Source organism: Chiloscyllium plagiosum, chromosome 3, assembly GCF_004010195.1.
Source record: "Chiloscyllium plagiosum isolate BGI_BamShark_2017 chromosome 3, ASM401019v2, whole genome shotgun sequence".
NCBI lineage: Eukaryota > Metazoa > Chordata > Chondrichthyes > Orectolobiformes > Hemiscylliidae > Chiloscyllium > Chiloscyllium plagiosum.
Window position 1 is genome coordinate 4,550,530 of NC_057712.1, and position 12,736 is coordinate 4,563,265.

Sequence of the window (12,736 nt, forward strand, 5' to 3'; positions counted from 1 at the left end):
TTCACAATGTTAATCCAAGGAGGTGCTTCCCTCTGTCACACTTTTTCTGTTGCTTTCTGTGTATTTGAACTCTTCTGATGATTGATTAAAGGTTGAAATTGCAGGTATCAGGGATAGAACTCAGTCACAACTTGAAAAAGATAGCCTGGCAATGACAATAAATTAAGGCACATGTAATTATAAAATATGGTTCACTTTCATCAGCTCATGGAATGTGTGAGGGTAAATGCAGTTGCCAGGAAATGAGCACCTTTTAAGAGAAATATATGGTAGAAATTTTATATCACATCTTCAAATTGATCAGAATGAAAATTTCTATCACTTGTCAGCACTGAAATTAAGTTTTCTAAATGCGCTATTACAATCTGTTCTTTTTGCAAGTGTGCTTAAGAATCAACTTGACTAAGTATTCACAATAAATGTAATCATTTATTCAAACTTCTTGGTGCCAGCATTCCTCCTTCAATCAATTTGAACTTTAAACAAGTCAATTAATCACTCAACTCACTGCTGTTTTTAAGACAGTGCTGGTGAAGACCACATTTATCTCCCTAATATCTCAGTGATTAATAAAGTAATTATTACTCAAAGCTTTTTAACACTTCTAACAAATGAGATTAAACTGTATCTAATTGGATGTTCTTTTTGTTCAGATATTTTAGCCTGCGGAATGCTGTCTGTACAGGTAGAATGATTCTCACTACAATGTTGAACATCATTTCATTGTATAAGGTGGTAGAAGGGACCATGAACACCTGTTAGGAATCAAGGTGAGATTGATAACCGCAACACATTGTTATAAATATTTTATATTATGATTCAAATGTTTTAGGAGATAACTTTAGCATGCCGGTCTAAATGTAGAAGTGCAAGCGAAATGTAAAAGCCAGGGCTGAGAAACTAGTAAACAAACTGAAATAAATTACACATCAAAAGGGGAGGGGGGAGGGGGAATCTCTGTTCATTTGATGATGTCAGAACTGGAAGTCAAAAAGAGTATGTTACTTTCTCAATAAGGTTTTTACATTATTTATATTGTTTCCCAGAATAAAGGAAAGATTTGGGAATAGGGAATAATTAATTTAAAAGTACTAGTTGAGACATCCCAGGTATGATATGTTGCCATGGAATGGATTGCTGGAAGGCATGATTTGAAGCTTGGGTTTTTATCCAGTTGATTTCTCAAAGAAATATATATTAAACTTAGGAACAGTATTGTAGAAAGAGAATCTGCCAGGATTTAGAAAGCATCTGGAAGCAGAAACATAGGATTTATGAACAAGAGCATGTCATTTGGTGCTTCAAACTGACTCCAAGTGAATAGCAGACTGTCAGAAACTTATCCCTTCCTGATTGGAAGTCATGAAGCAAGAATGCAATAAGGCCCATGTTTGAATTGAGAAGTTCGCAGTCATGAGGTGTTGACAAATTCAGCTAACTGTATGGTATTTGGACGACTTCAAGAAATATTGTACCTTTGATAACAGTGGATGCACTGAATTGGATAAAGGTGAATTCCTGAGAGTTGTGGCACATCTCAGTGAGCTCCCATGAGGAGTGAAGCAATGTTTATGAACCTATAAGTTATAGGGGGACACTTAGGCAAAAACAAGAATAGAACAGGGAATACTCTTGAGAATTTTAGGTTTAAAGAGTAAGTGTTTCTGAAATATGAAAATCCTTTAGTAATACTTGCATTGTTAATTCTGGTACAGCAACAATGCTATTTAAAATATGACATTTCATGATCTAATTCTTTCACTTAATAATTGGAAGCTTGAATTTATTTTTAAAATGCTACCTATTAAAAAAACACTTATTTCCTAAGTTGATTATTGAGGCCTGAAAGGGAAAAACAAGGTAGCAATGAATAATTTCCCTTTAATAGAGCACAGCGAGTGGGGAAATTCATGTGCAGAGAATGAAAGAGGAATACAGAGACTGAGAAGAAATTAGCTGTCAGGAGGATAGCAATGCAGAGAGTTTCAGTGAGTGAGATTCTAATGATGGCATGTGAAAGGAGAGGAAAGCAAGAATTTAGTTATGGGTCACAAAAAGCAAAGAACTGGAGGAAATGGAATAGCAAGTGCTGAACTTTAGGCGGGGAAACTGGAGCCACTAATTAAGTCTGGAGCAGCAAATGGGTGGTAGATAAAAGGGATTAAAATATAGTGACTTTGTCGACCAGAAAACACAGTCATCCAATGATGTGCATGTGATGATTTACGCGGTGACATTCAAGAGCAAAACTTCGATCTATACAAAATGTCCAGCTCCTAATTTGGTGGAATTAATGGTACAGCAGACTACCTGATGGTATTATATTGACAATATGCACAGATGGACATGAATACTTCTTCATTTGGTTCTTATGAAATCACTGAGACTGGTATATGTGGACAGCCATCACCACAACTTAATTATTGTCCTTTGCCAATTACAGTAGAAATCAACAGGTAGATGGATGTGCAGTCACGCACTGCATTGTATGCTGTGATATTGAAACTAGATTGTAAACATGTAAACATTACTTTCTTTATAAGATGAACAGGAGGAGTGAATATGGTCTAAGTTTTTAAATAGGAGGAAATGAGGACTGCAGGTGCTGGAGATTAGAGTGTAGAGTGTGGTGCTGGAAAGGCACAGCATGACAGGCAACATCCCCTCTTACGTCCATCCAAGGCCCAAAAGGAGCCTTCCACATCTATCAGAGTTTTACCTGCACTTCCACACATGTCATTTACTGTATCCGTTGCTCCTGATGCAGTCTGCTCTACATTGCGGAGACAGGACGCCTACTCGCAGAGCGCTTCAGAGAACATCTCCGGGACACTCGCACCAACCAATCCCACCGCCCCATGGCCAAACACTTCAACTTCCCATCCCACTCTGCCAAGGACATGCAGGTCCTGGGCCTTTTCCATTGCCAAACCCTAACCACTTGACGCCTCATCTTCCACCTCAGGACCATCCAACCACGCGAGATCAATGTGGATTTCACCAGTTTCCTCATTTCCCCTGTCCCCACCTTATCCCAGTTCCGACATTCCAACTCAACACTGCCCTCATGACTTGTCCTATCTGTCCATCTTCCTTCCCAGCTATCTGCTCCACCCTCCCCTCTGACCTATCACCATTACCCCCACCTTCATCCACCTATTGCACTCTCAGCTACCTTCTGCCAGCCCCACCTCTCCCCATTTATCTCTCCACCCCCTCACCTCCCAGCCTCATTCCTGGTGAAGGGCTTATGCCCGAAACGTCAATTCTTCTGCTCCTCGAATGCTGCTTGACCTGCTGTGCTTTTTTCAGCACCACACTCTCAACTCTAAATTTTTAAAGTCAGCCTTAGAAAAAAAGGCTGAAGTTAAACTCAACTATAACAACTAATTTGGGGTGACGTAGAGATCAGTAATTGATTATACTTGTTTTCCAATAGTTTAGTGCTATTATGATTGCCAGATGTAAGAACCAAAGATTAATCATTTAATCTACATGAATAAAATATCATGGTGGATTGCAATCTCTCCTCTAAATATTTTCCTAATCAACTTGTTCAGAGGTGCTATTACACACCTCTGGAGCTGATGGAACTTGAACATAAGCTAGGAAGTAGTAATGCTACCTCTGTATCACAAGAGACTCCTAAATTTTTTTTTGGTCTGCACTGCCTGATCCATTACATTTGGGTCCTTTAAATCTCAAGTACATCCACACTCAGATGGTAACAGAAAGAGTCTAAATTATGCTCAACCTGTATAGGAATCCCCAGTTCATATCTACACAGCCCAGAGGGAAGATTAGTAGGTGGTGGTGGGCTGGATACTCCAAAAATACAACATTTTCAGTTTCTAGTGTTGTCAAGTTAGTCAACTACATGGGGATTGTTCCTGTTCAAAGTTCTGGAATTCCCACCCAAAACTATTCCACCTTTTTAATGTATTTTCTCCTTTAAGAGGTTCCTTAATATTTACCACTTTGTCCAAGCTTTTGGCAAATGTTTTAATATCATATGTGGTTCTGTGTTAAATTATGTTTTTATAAGGCTCCTGTGAAGCACTTTGGGAGGTTTTTTCTGTTGAACTTGTTATATAGAGGCCTCGGTGTATCTGAACTAAGGAGGGGAATCAGCAGGACTCGATGTGGAGGGGAAGATGAGAATGATATATGATTGCCAGATGTAAAAACAGTAGAGTAATCTTTTATTCTGCATGAGTAAAGCCTCTATGGCATTATCTATCAAGCCAAGGCTCATCTGGAGTTACGTTTCTTCAGTGAACTGTATTCGACTCTTTTTCTATCTTCCCAGGCCTTCTTGCTTTCCTACTGCTCTTGTTTCTTTGCCTTTAAATAAGCACTAACAATTACTGTCACAGGTTGTACCACTACATCACAAATTGAAGACTAAGAATATCATATTACGATCTACAATAAAACGGTACATCAGGGTCTCTAGTTCCAAGTGTTGAGTCAAGAGGAACTTGCAGAATTGATCATTGACACTGATGTTCATTATAAATTTAAATCATATGTGTAACTAATGAAGACTGATACATTTTGGGTTTAGAAATACCTGTGCCAATTACTTAGCCTCACAATTTACTTGAAAGCTGCACACCTCCATTTCTGCACAACCTGTCTTTATTGGTTTAGTTTTCTATCAAGGAGGAATCAGATGGGCAATTGATTACATTGGCTGATGAGATTGATGATACTTCTGGACTAGGAGGTCTGGATTCAAGTCCTAATCCTTTGGATGTGTGTGACAGTATCTCTGAGCAGGATATTGTAACATTACTATGGACCAATATGATTGTCAGGAAGTGAAAATGACTTTTGGAACAGGTGATTATTATTGTCTGACCATTTGACTTAAAAATCATACGGAACAACAAAGTACATTTTTGAGCTCTACAAATAAATGCTGCTCTGCACTGATAGTGTTGATCCAATTCTTTCATCACACTTAATGGCTTGGCTTTGAAAACACAAAGGATCACATTATTGTGAATATGTGCAAAACTGAATGTTGGTTGCTCAATGATTAAAGAAAGAATTAATTAAGAATACTCTAAATACAATGGTTGTGAAATCAGAAATGGTGACAGATAATCAAAATCTCAACTTTCAATCACCAATTTTAATTTTGATTGTATTTCAGAACTGTAAACATAGAGGTTAAATAAACAGATATGCAAATTTCTCAAATGTGCAATTGGTAAAGCCAATAACCGATACAGCACAAAGCCATTCAGCACAGTACTTGACATGACATACAGAGTAGTAGATTACAAAAATCTTTCCTCAGATTTTCGCAATGGTTCTAGGAGGTGTTAGAAGGTTTTAAAGGAAGGAGAATTGCTGCACGGTGTCTTTGACCAGAGAGCATGCATGTTGGATACCTGATCAGAATGGGATCAAATTCACTGTCACGGCCTCTATTCCAATGCCATGGTAACACTCAATAACAAAGCATATAGATGAACATGTCAGTAATCACTGAATCGAATCACACACAAGATAATCAAAACTTGAAAAGGAAAAAGAAAATGATGCAAAGAGAAGGAAATATAAAATAAATAAAACCCTGGAAAGATATTAAATTATTTGACCTAAAAAGAACCACATTGGAGTGTGGTTGCAATATTTACATTGAGATGCGGGTATGCTTATGTAATGTTTTAGAGCTTCCAGAATTGGGAGTAGAATAGCAAGTCCACTCCACAAATCATTTCCTCTTCCAGATAGGTTAAGGAATGAAACATTTGAAACTCAGTCCCATAATACAGCCTATATCACTGAGGGTAAAGTTACGTTTTGATGAGAACGTTGAACGTGAATTGTAACACAATGTCTCGATTTGATGAGAATAGGCTAAAACTCAACTCAAACAACATCCATTTGGTGTGCATGGGTTTGAAGGTTTTTTTCTTAGAAAATCCAAAATCTGTGGTATAGATTTACATCTGATCCTGCTATTATATTGAAGGAGAGTGACATCCATCTTTAAAAGAGTTATGAAACTTAAGAACACAATGATTGTTGGCAAAATGGTTGAAAATGGATCTGGTCAATAATACTTAAAGCAAGCAAACAAAAGCACATCAAAAACTGTCACTCCTAGGTAATTGAAGAAAAAAATTCCTTCTAATTAATTGCAATTGTAAGATGAAATCACTATTTCTAAAACGTGATGCCACTTGTGAGGGTAGCTACAGTTTCAAGAGGTGTTGCAGATGCTTTCTGGGTTTACCACACAAATTATGTACCTTGAGGCTTGCAAAGGAAAGCAAAACATGAATGAACAATGATGTCAAACAGTAGATGTGAACTCAGCCATTCTAGTTGATAGATCTTTAATCGGTGTATGCCAATATCCATGATAGCTTCCTTTCTTTGATTCACTTAATGCAACCAATACTATATTTTTGGGTCGATACTAATTGAAAATTTGTTCCTTTTACATGTATCACCTTTAGATTATTGTACTCTGATCTGACTCATTCCATTAAAGCATTCATGGAATATTTTACATAGGAAAACAATGGCACAACTTTTTATCATGGTGTTAATTTCCTATTGCTTTCCATGACCGGGAATTATGTTGAGAAAAGTAAAAGGCCATTTTTATGTTAGTAGTATTAAAATCACATGCTAGTTATTCAAAACAAATATTACCAATATAGGTGTAAATATAGATCCTGAAGAAAAGCTTTGATCATTTGGATTGCTGGAATTTTGCTTGATCCTGATGGGAAAATCTTAGTCATGTGTCTGTAGAGGTCTTTACCTTATGTTTACACTTGATATTTAAAAATGTTTTAGAGGACAACTTACAACACAATTACCATGAACTACTGAAGTGTAATAGCAACAACAATTTTAGATTTAAATAAGTTAACTTCTCCTAATAATCTAGAAAGTATTGAACTTGAGTTATTTCAGTTTCTTTCTCAATGTTTCACGATTTTACTGTAAATTAACTCAATGTTATGAACACGGCAAAAAATGAGTGTTTCTTTTCTGACAATCATGTAAATTATTAGTCATTGAGGGTACCACTGAAGTGTTCCCTCTGTTCACCTCGTGTTGGGAGTACAGCAGCTGCTTGGGGAGTCTCAAGCAGATGACATGCTCAGCTTATTGCAGTGATCAAGTGGGATAGTGCCTCAATTCTGGCGGTTTTGGCCAGGTCGAGAAGGCATAGTAATGGTCATAGTATGTATTCGTTGATGTGGCATTGTATCACATTATAATATGCCTTTTAAAATATAGTTACACTGGTAAATATAAACACCAGCCAAACTCTGAGTTGAAGGTTTGACCTTGCAAACATATCTTTGTGCCAATTTATTTATGGTATAAAACCTTGGAAAATCGTGGAGATTATATGCTCAATTTGAGCGTGCATTAAAAATCACGTTACTTTGTGGAATATGAACAATCCATAAAAGAAATTCCAAGAATAATTGACACCCAGTTGCTGTGTGAACATACAAATTCAGAACAGAAAGAGGCCATTCTGTCCTTCATGACTATTCTGATATTTGTCATGAACCTAGCTGTTCCGATAGTGGCTTTAACCCCACTTTAACCCCAATGCCCTTTGACTCCCTTGCTAGTCAAGAATTCAATGTATTTATTCAATGAACTTGTGTCCAGACTGGAGCAGACTGCTCCACAGATTTGAACTCTCTCAACACAAGATTTCTTCTCCTCTCTATCTTAAATAGAAAATCCTTATTTGTTCTTTAATTCTGGTCTCTCCTAAAAGGGGACACATCATTTCAGCATCTACCCTACCAAGTGTTCTCAGGATATCATGCATTTGGAAACTATGTCACTGCACATTACCAGACTCACCAAAGGATCCAAAGATACACTATTGCCATTGGTTCACTTAGAATCCTGGGAGGAAAGCACACACTCAGAAATGTTCTGAGGCATCTTTTTTTTTAATATACTGTATTCAAAACCTTGAAGTTTGTACATGTGCAAAATTCATGAAAATGAGTTATGCTTCAGCTTCATAATTGAATCAAAGCTATTAAACTATGTTTCTTTTTGGAGGTGAACAAGATTTAACAGAATAAGTTGTTCTGAGGAAGCCTTATCCCCAAAGGATAAGGTGAAGTACATTCACTGTCCACCATCTACAAGGCACAAGTCAGCAGTGTGATGGAATACTCCCCACTTGCCTTGATGAATCCAGCCATAACAAGACTCAAGAGGCTAGACACCATCCAGGACAAAGCAGCCTGCTTGATTGGCACAGCACTCCCTCCCTCCACCATTCATGCTCAGTAGCAGCAGTCTGTACTATCTACAAGATGCACTGCACAGATTCACCAAATATCCTCAGACAGTACCTTTCAAACCCACAGCCACTTCATTTAAAAGGACAAGAGCAGCAGATACACGGGAACACCAAGCCTTGCAGATTCTCCTCAAAGTGACTGGCCATGCTGACTTGGAAACATATTGCCTCTCCTTCACTGTCGCTGGGTCCAAATCCTGGAATTCCTTCCCTAAGGGTCTACCTACAGCAGGTGGACTGCAGGGATTCAAGAAGGCAGCTCACCCCCACCTTCTCAAGGGGCAACTGAGGACAGGAAATAAATGCTGGGCCCAGCTGGTGAGACCCACGTTCCGCGAGTGAATAAAATAAACTGAGTAGCTAATACCATTGAACACCAGACAAGTGCAACATCCCGGGTGGTATGTATCACGGTGCGTTGTAGTTGGTCTACAATCCACGAAGGTTGACGATTTTGTTCATGTGGTGAATCGGAAATTAAACTTTAACATGTCAGCAACAAATTACACTGGCATGAAAAAGATGGGGAAATTGGCCAGAGAGTGCGCCTGAACATGACTCCAACTAATTTCTCCCTTTAAGTGGAAGGGTGGAGGGGAAGGAAAGATATCGAAGAGTCAACATCTGTTGAAGTGTACCGTTCATTCCTTGTGTTGAATCCGCTGCCTTTTATTGATGCCCTGTCAATGTAGTCCTTCTGGCCGAGCCCTTGGGTCTCTCAGTGTTGGGTAGCTTTGGGTGTTGGGAATATGTGACACGCACCCCCCCCCCCCCCCCCAGAGCGCGATGAGGGGAGCCCTCCCATGTTCAGTGACCGAGGAGCCTTCTCAATGTGAGCCAGCTTGTGGCCCAGGCAGTTACTTTGGCAGTTCGCCAGGCTGGAGCTAACCAATATCGCAAACTTTCGGCTTCCCCGCGGCAACCCTTTCAACTCTTTGAGCCACACTTCCAGAATGTTTCTGTGAAATGGTTACTCGGCTATTGCGGCGCTGAATCTAATTTAGAAACTAAGTTTCGAACAAATGGTCAGTGAAAATTGAGACATTTTCAGTGTCTTGTGATTGTCCCCAGTATTCGTTGTGGCTGGTGCCACATAAGACCACCGTGGAAATCCAGAAACTGGGGGACAGTCACATCGTTCCCGAGATAAACAGCCCGACTGACCGGCCGCTATCAGATTTAATCTTCCAATTCATGTGTTTAATGCATTCATTTCACAACTGCAGCGGAAGGGAATGCGCCAAATGAGGGTTTGGGTGCAAAAAACAGAAGAATGCCTGTAGCTTCGTTGTACCTGAATGTGAAACTGCACAAAGTAAAACAAAGTTAAAAATAAAATAAATAAAGCGAATTGAAGCCATTCTTTAAAATTCCAATGAATACGGAATTTACTGTACACTGTTACAGCATAATCAAACATTGCATCACGACAATTAATGTTACAATGAGATTAATTCAAACAAAGTTGTGCCAATACTCACTTGGTTAAAAATCACACAACTCCAGGTTATAGTCCAACAGGTTTAATTGGAAGCACTACCTTTCGGAGCCCTGCTACCTGATGAAGGAGCAGCGCTCCGAAAGCTAGTGCTTCCAAATAAAGCTGTTGGATTATAACCTGGTGTTGTGTGATTTTTAACTTTGTCCATCCCAGTCCAACACCAGCACCTCCACATTATTCACTTGGCCAGTGGGATGTACGATTAACATTAACATTGACACTTTATATCAACGTTTTACTTAGACAGGTCAAGCATGATTTATGGTGTTCAAAATTCCAAGGGTTTTATCACGTGCGAGCAGTTCTCGACAATGAGACGTTTTTGAGTTGGAGGCATTTTTATCAAGAACTTGAACCAATCTGTTTAATGTTGGACCGCGGCTGATTGGAACGGCCAGAGGGGGGCGCATTTTGCTCGCGGTTGCAGGCGCTCGATGGCTTGTGCTGGTTTTATTTTAAAACAAACCACCAAGAAATACATCTTTCGGGATCGTTTCAAAAAAAAAGGTCTCCCACTGCAAAATGCGCAATGACTTCCTTTTTTTTGATATCGCATTGGAATGCAATTGACCGCTGGCAAGCAGCGTCACTTTAATATTTGAGAGAAAAAAAGTTTTTTTTAAGAATGCGTCAAACCCAATAGCCCAGTGATATCTAGAAATGTCACAATTACAAGTATTCCTTCAGCTACCGTCAATGCACATTATTTTTTTCTTGTCGTGATTATTTGTAAGGAGTGGGTGTTTGGACTAGATGCTTTGTGGTTTGAATAAATTAGTTTTAGTGGATCGCAACGGATGGGGCGTAAAATCCGCATATTTACATATGGGATAAATATCTATCGTCTCTGAAATAAAGGTGTTAAAGTGACAAATGTTGGATTCGGTGCTGTCCCTTTTAAAAACTGGCACCTCGGTCATTTTGTTGGCAATTTTAGTTTTGATGCGTACAAGGGGGAAAACATTGCCTTGGTGTGATAACGTTCTCTAACTAATGATATTTGAACTAACAAAGCCCATCATATAACCGTAAACCGTTTAATTTCTCTTAATCGTAACTTAGATACGATAAGTAGCTTAAAGGACTGTTCCATACTGGTCACTGAAAAGTTCCAACTCGAGGTGACGTCTGTATATTTACGTTAATTATGCAACATTTACTGATTTCTGCGCTAGTGTGTTTTGTAATTTAACTAAAACAACTGCAAAACCGAACGGGTCCTCATTAGGATGGCCTTATGTAGCGATCATTTTATCGTTGCTAAAACAAAAAAAAGTCCTGTCCAATACATGTCAGAGTAAAGTGCCCAACGAAGTGATAAAAATGCTGTTCTGCGTGATAAAACTTTACGTGGACCAGAATTTAAAAAAAAACACACAGCGCTCAGTTAAAACGGCGCATCGTGTCCCCTTCGAGCTAGCCCACTATCAATACTTGTTACATTTCACTGGCTATAGGCATTTCGCATCATTTCTATTAGATAGCGGTGTTCGAAATAACGGTGGGCCCGTCCCCTGGGGAGTTTTGGAAAAACAAGCATAGATACATTTGTACAGGATTTCAAATTTCCTTGTGCGAAGCTTATATCTCAAGTTCCAAAGCCGGTGTATCCTATTGAGAAAAGGATTAGTTTGACTATCAGCTGTGAGCCCAGGTCGGAGAGGCAAACGTGGATTGGGAAGCGATAAGAGAGGGGAATGGGAGTGAGTCTGATATCTCCCGCAATTTTTTTTAAAAAAAGCAGCCACACTCTCCTCAAATGCCGGGCTTTTTTTTACATTAAAAAAAACTGATTAAAATTCTTTATGACAGTGTTTGTTTTAGAATGGGTTGCGGGTTTCGTTTCAGTAATATGTAAATCCTAGAACGTCTTTCCAGTCCCATTCTCGAGATAACTTAAGGTTTTTATAAAATGATTTATGCAGATGTCAACGAGTTCTAGATGTTGTTATGTTACTGACGTTGGGAATCAAGGAGAAAGGTGGGCAATTGGAAAGTGGGTGAAAAATCCCGAGGAAGGAAATGACGAACGAAACTCTGTGTTTAACAATCACACCTGTGCCCGAGAGATGCAACAAAGGTATCTCTCAAACATCAAACCATCGTCCTGGAATTGTTCTGACCCTAACATTTAACTGAATCTAAAACACATCGAAGGGTTCAGTACAGAGTCTTCTGATGTGTTGACCATCAATCTCTACTCAAGAACTTACATCGCCTCCAGGGAGAGTGGGGCACCCATAGGACCTGGTGTGTGGTTTAACCATTCACACGGCTTCATCTTCTACTTTGGTTAACGGCGCCAGTTTTGTTTCATTTCCACCTTGTGTTGGGGGGTGGGGGGGGGGGGGGAGGAGTTTGAATGTGTTCTGGGGGAAATGAAAACGAAGCGCTCGGGAGTCTCTCAGAGAAGAGGTGGGTTCGCCAATGTCTCCGCCAAATGTAGTGGGTTTAACTTGGCCATTGTGGGTGACTTTTACCGAGAATCGAGATGCTACATACACCCCCCCCCCCCCCCGGGGAAATCGTGATTTTCTAGAATAATCCATGTTACGGAATTGGTGATGTTTCAGGAAATTCGGTGTTTCCTCCCCAACCCTCAGAACACCCTCCCTCTGTCAACAAATGAAGCTCATTCCTTGCTGTTAAAAACGGAGATGTCAATGTGTCAGGGTATCTCCTCGACTCACTTGTGCGAAACATAAACAGATGGTTTGAGCGGATTCTAAAAATAGCCCAGTCAACATTTGTGTAACTCGCAAGTTCGGAATCTACTGGCTATTTCATTGGATCGGTGATCCAGGCGGTTTCTCTCCCCCGCCACCCTTCCACTCCCCTCCCCATCTGTTCCCCTGACCTCTCCTCCGTCCTCCCCTCTCTCCCACTACTCTCTCCCCTCTCTCTGTCTCTTTTCTCCC

At 39.7% G+C, this 12,736-nt stretch overlaps 1 protein-coding gene across 1 annotated transcript in view; it reads left to right on the forward strand.

Moving 5' to 3' along the window:
• Positions 1 to 751: 751 nt before the first annotated feature.
• osr1 (odd-skipped related transcription factor 1) overlaps positions 752 to 12,736 on the forward strand; it is a 21,933-nt gene continuing 9,948 nt past the window's right edge. Inside the window, exon 1 of the mRNA XM_043676395.1 lies at positions 752 to 770. The gene's annotated coding sequence lies outside the window, so the exon portion shown is untranslated. The remainder of the gene's footprint in view (positions 771 to 12,736) is intronic.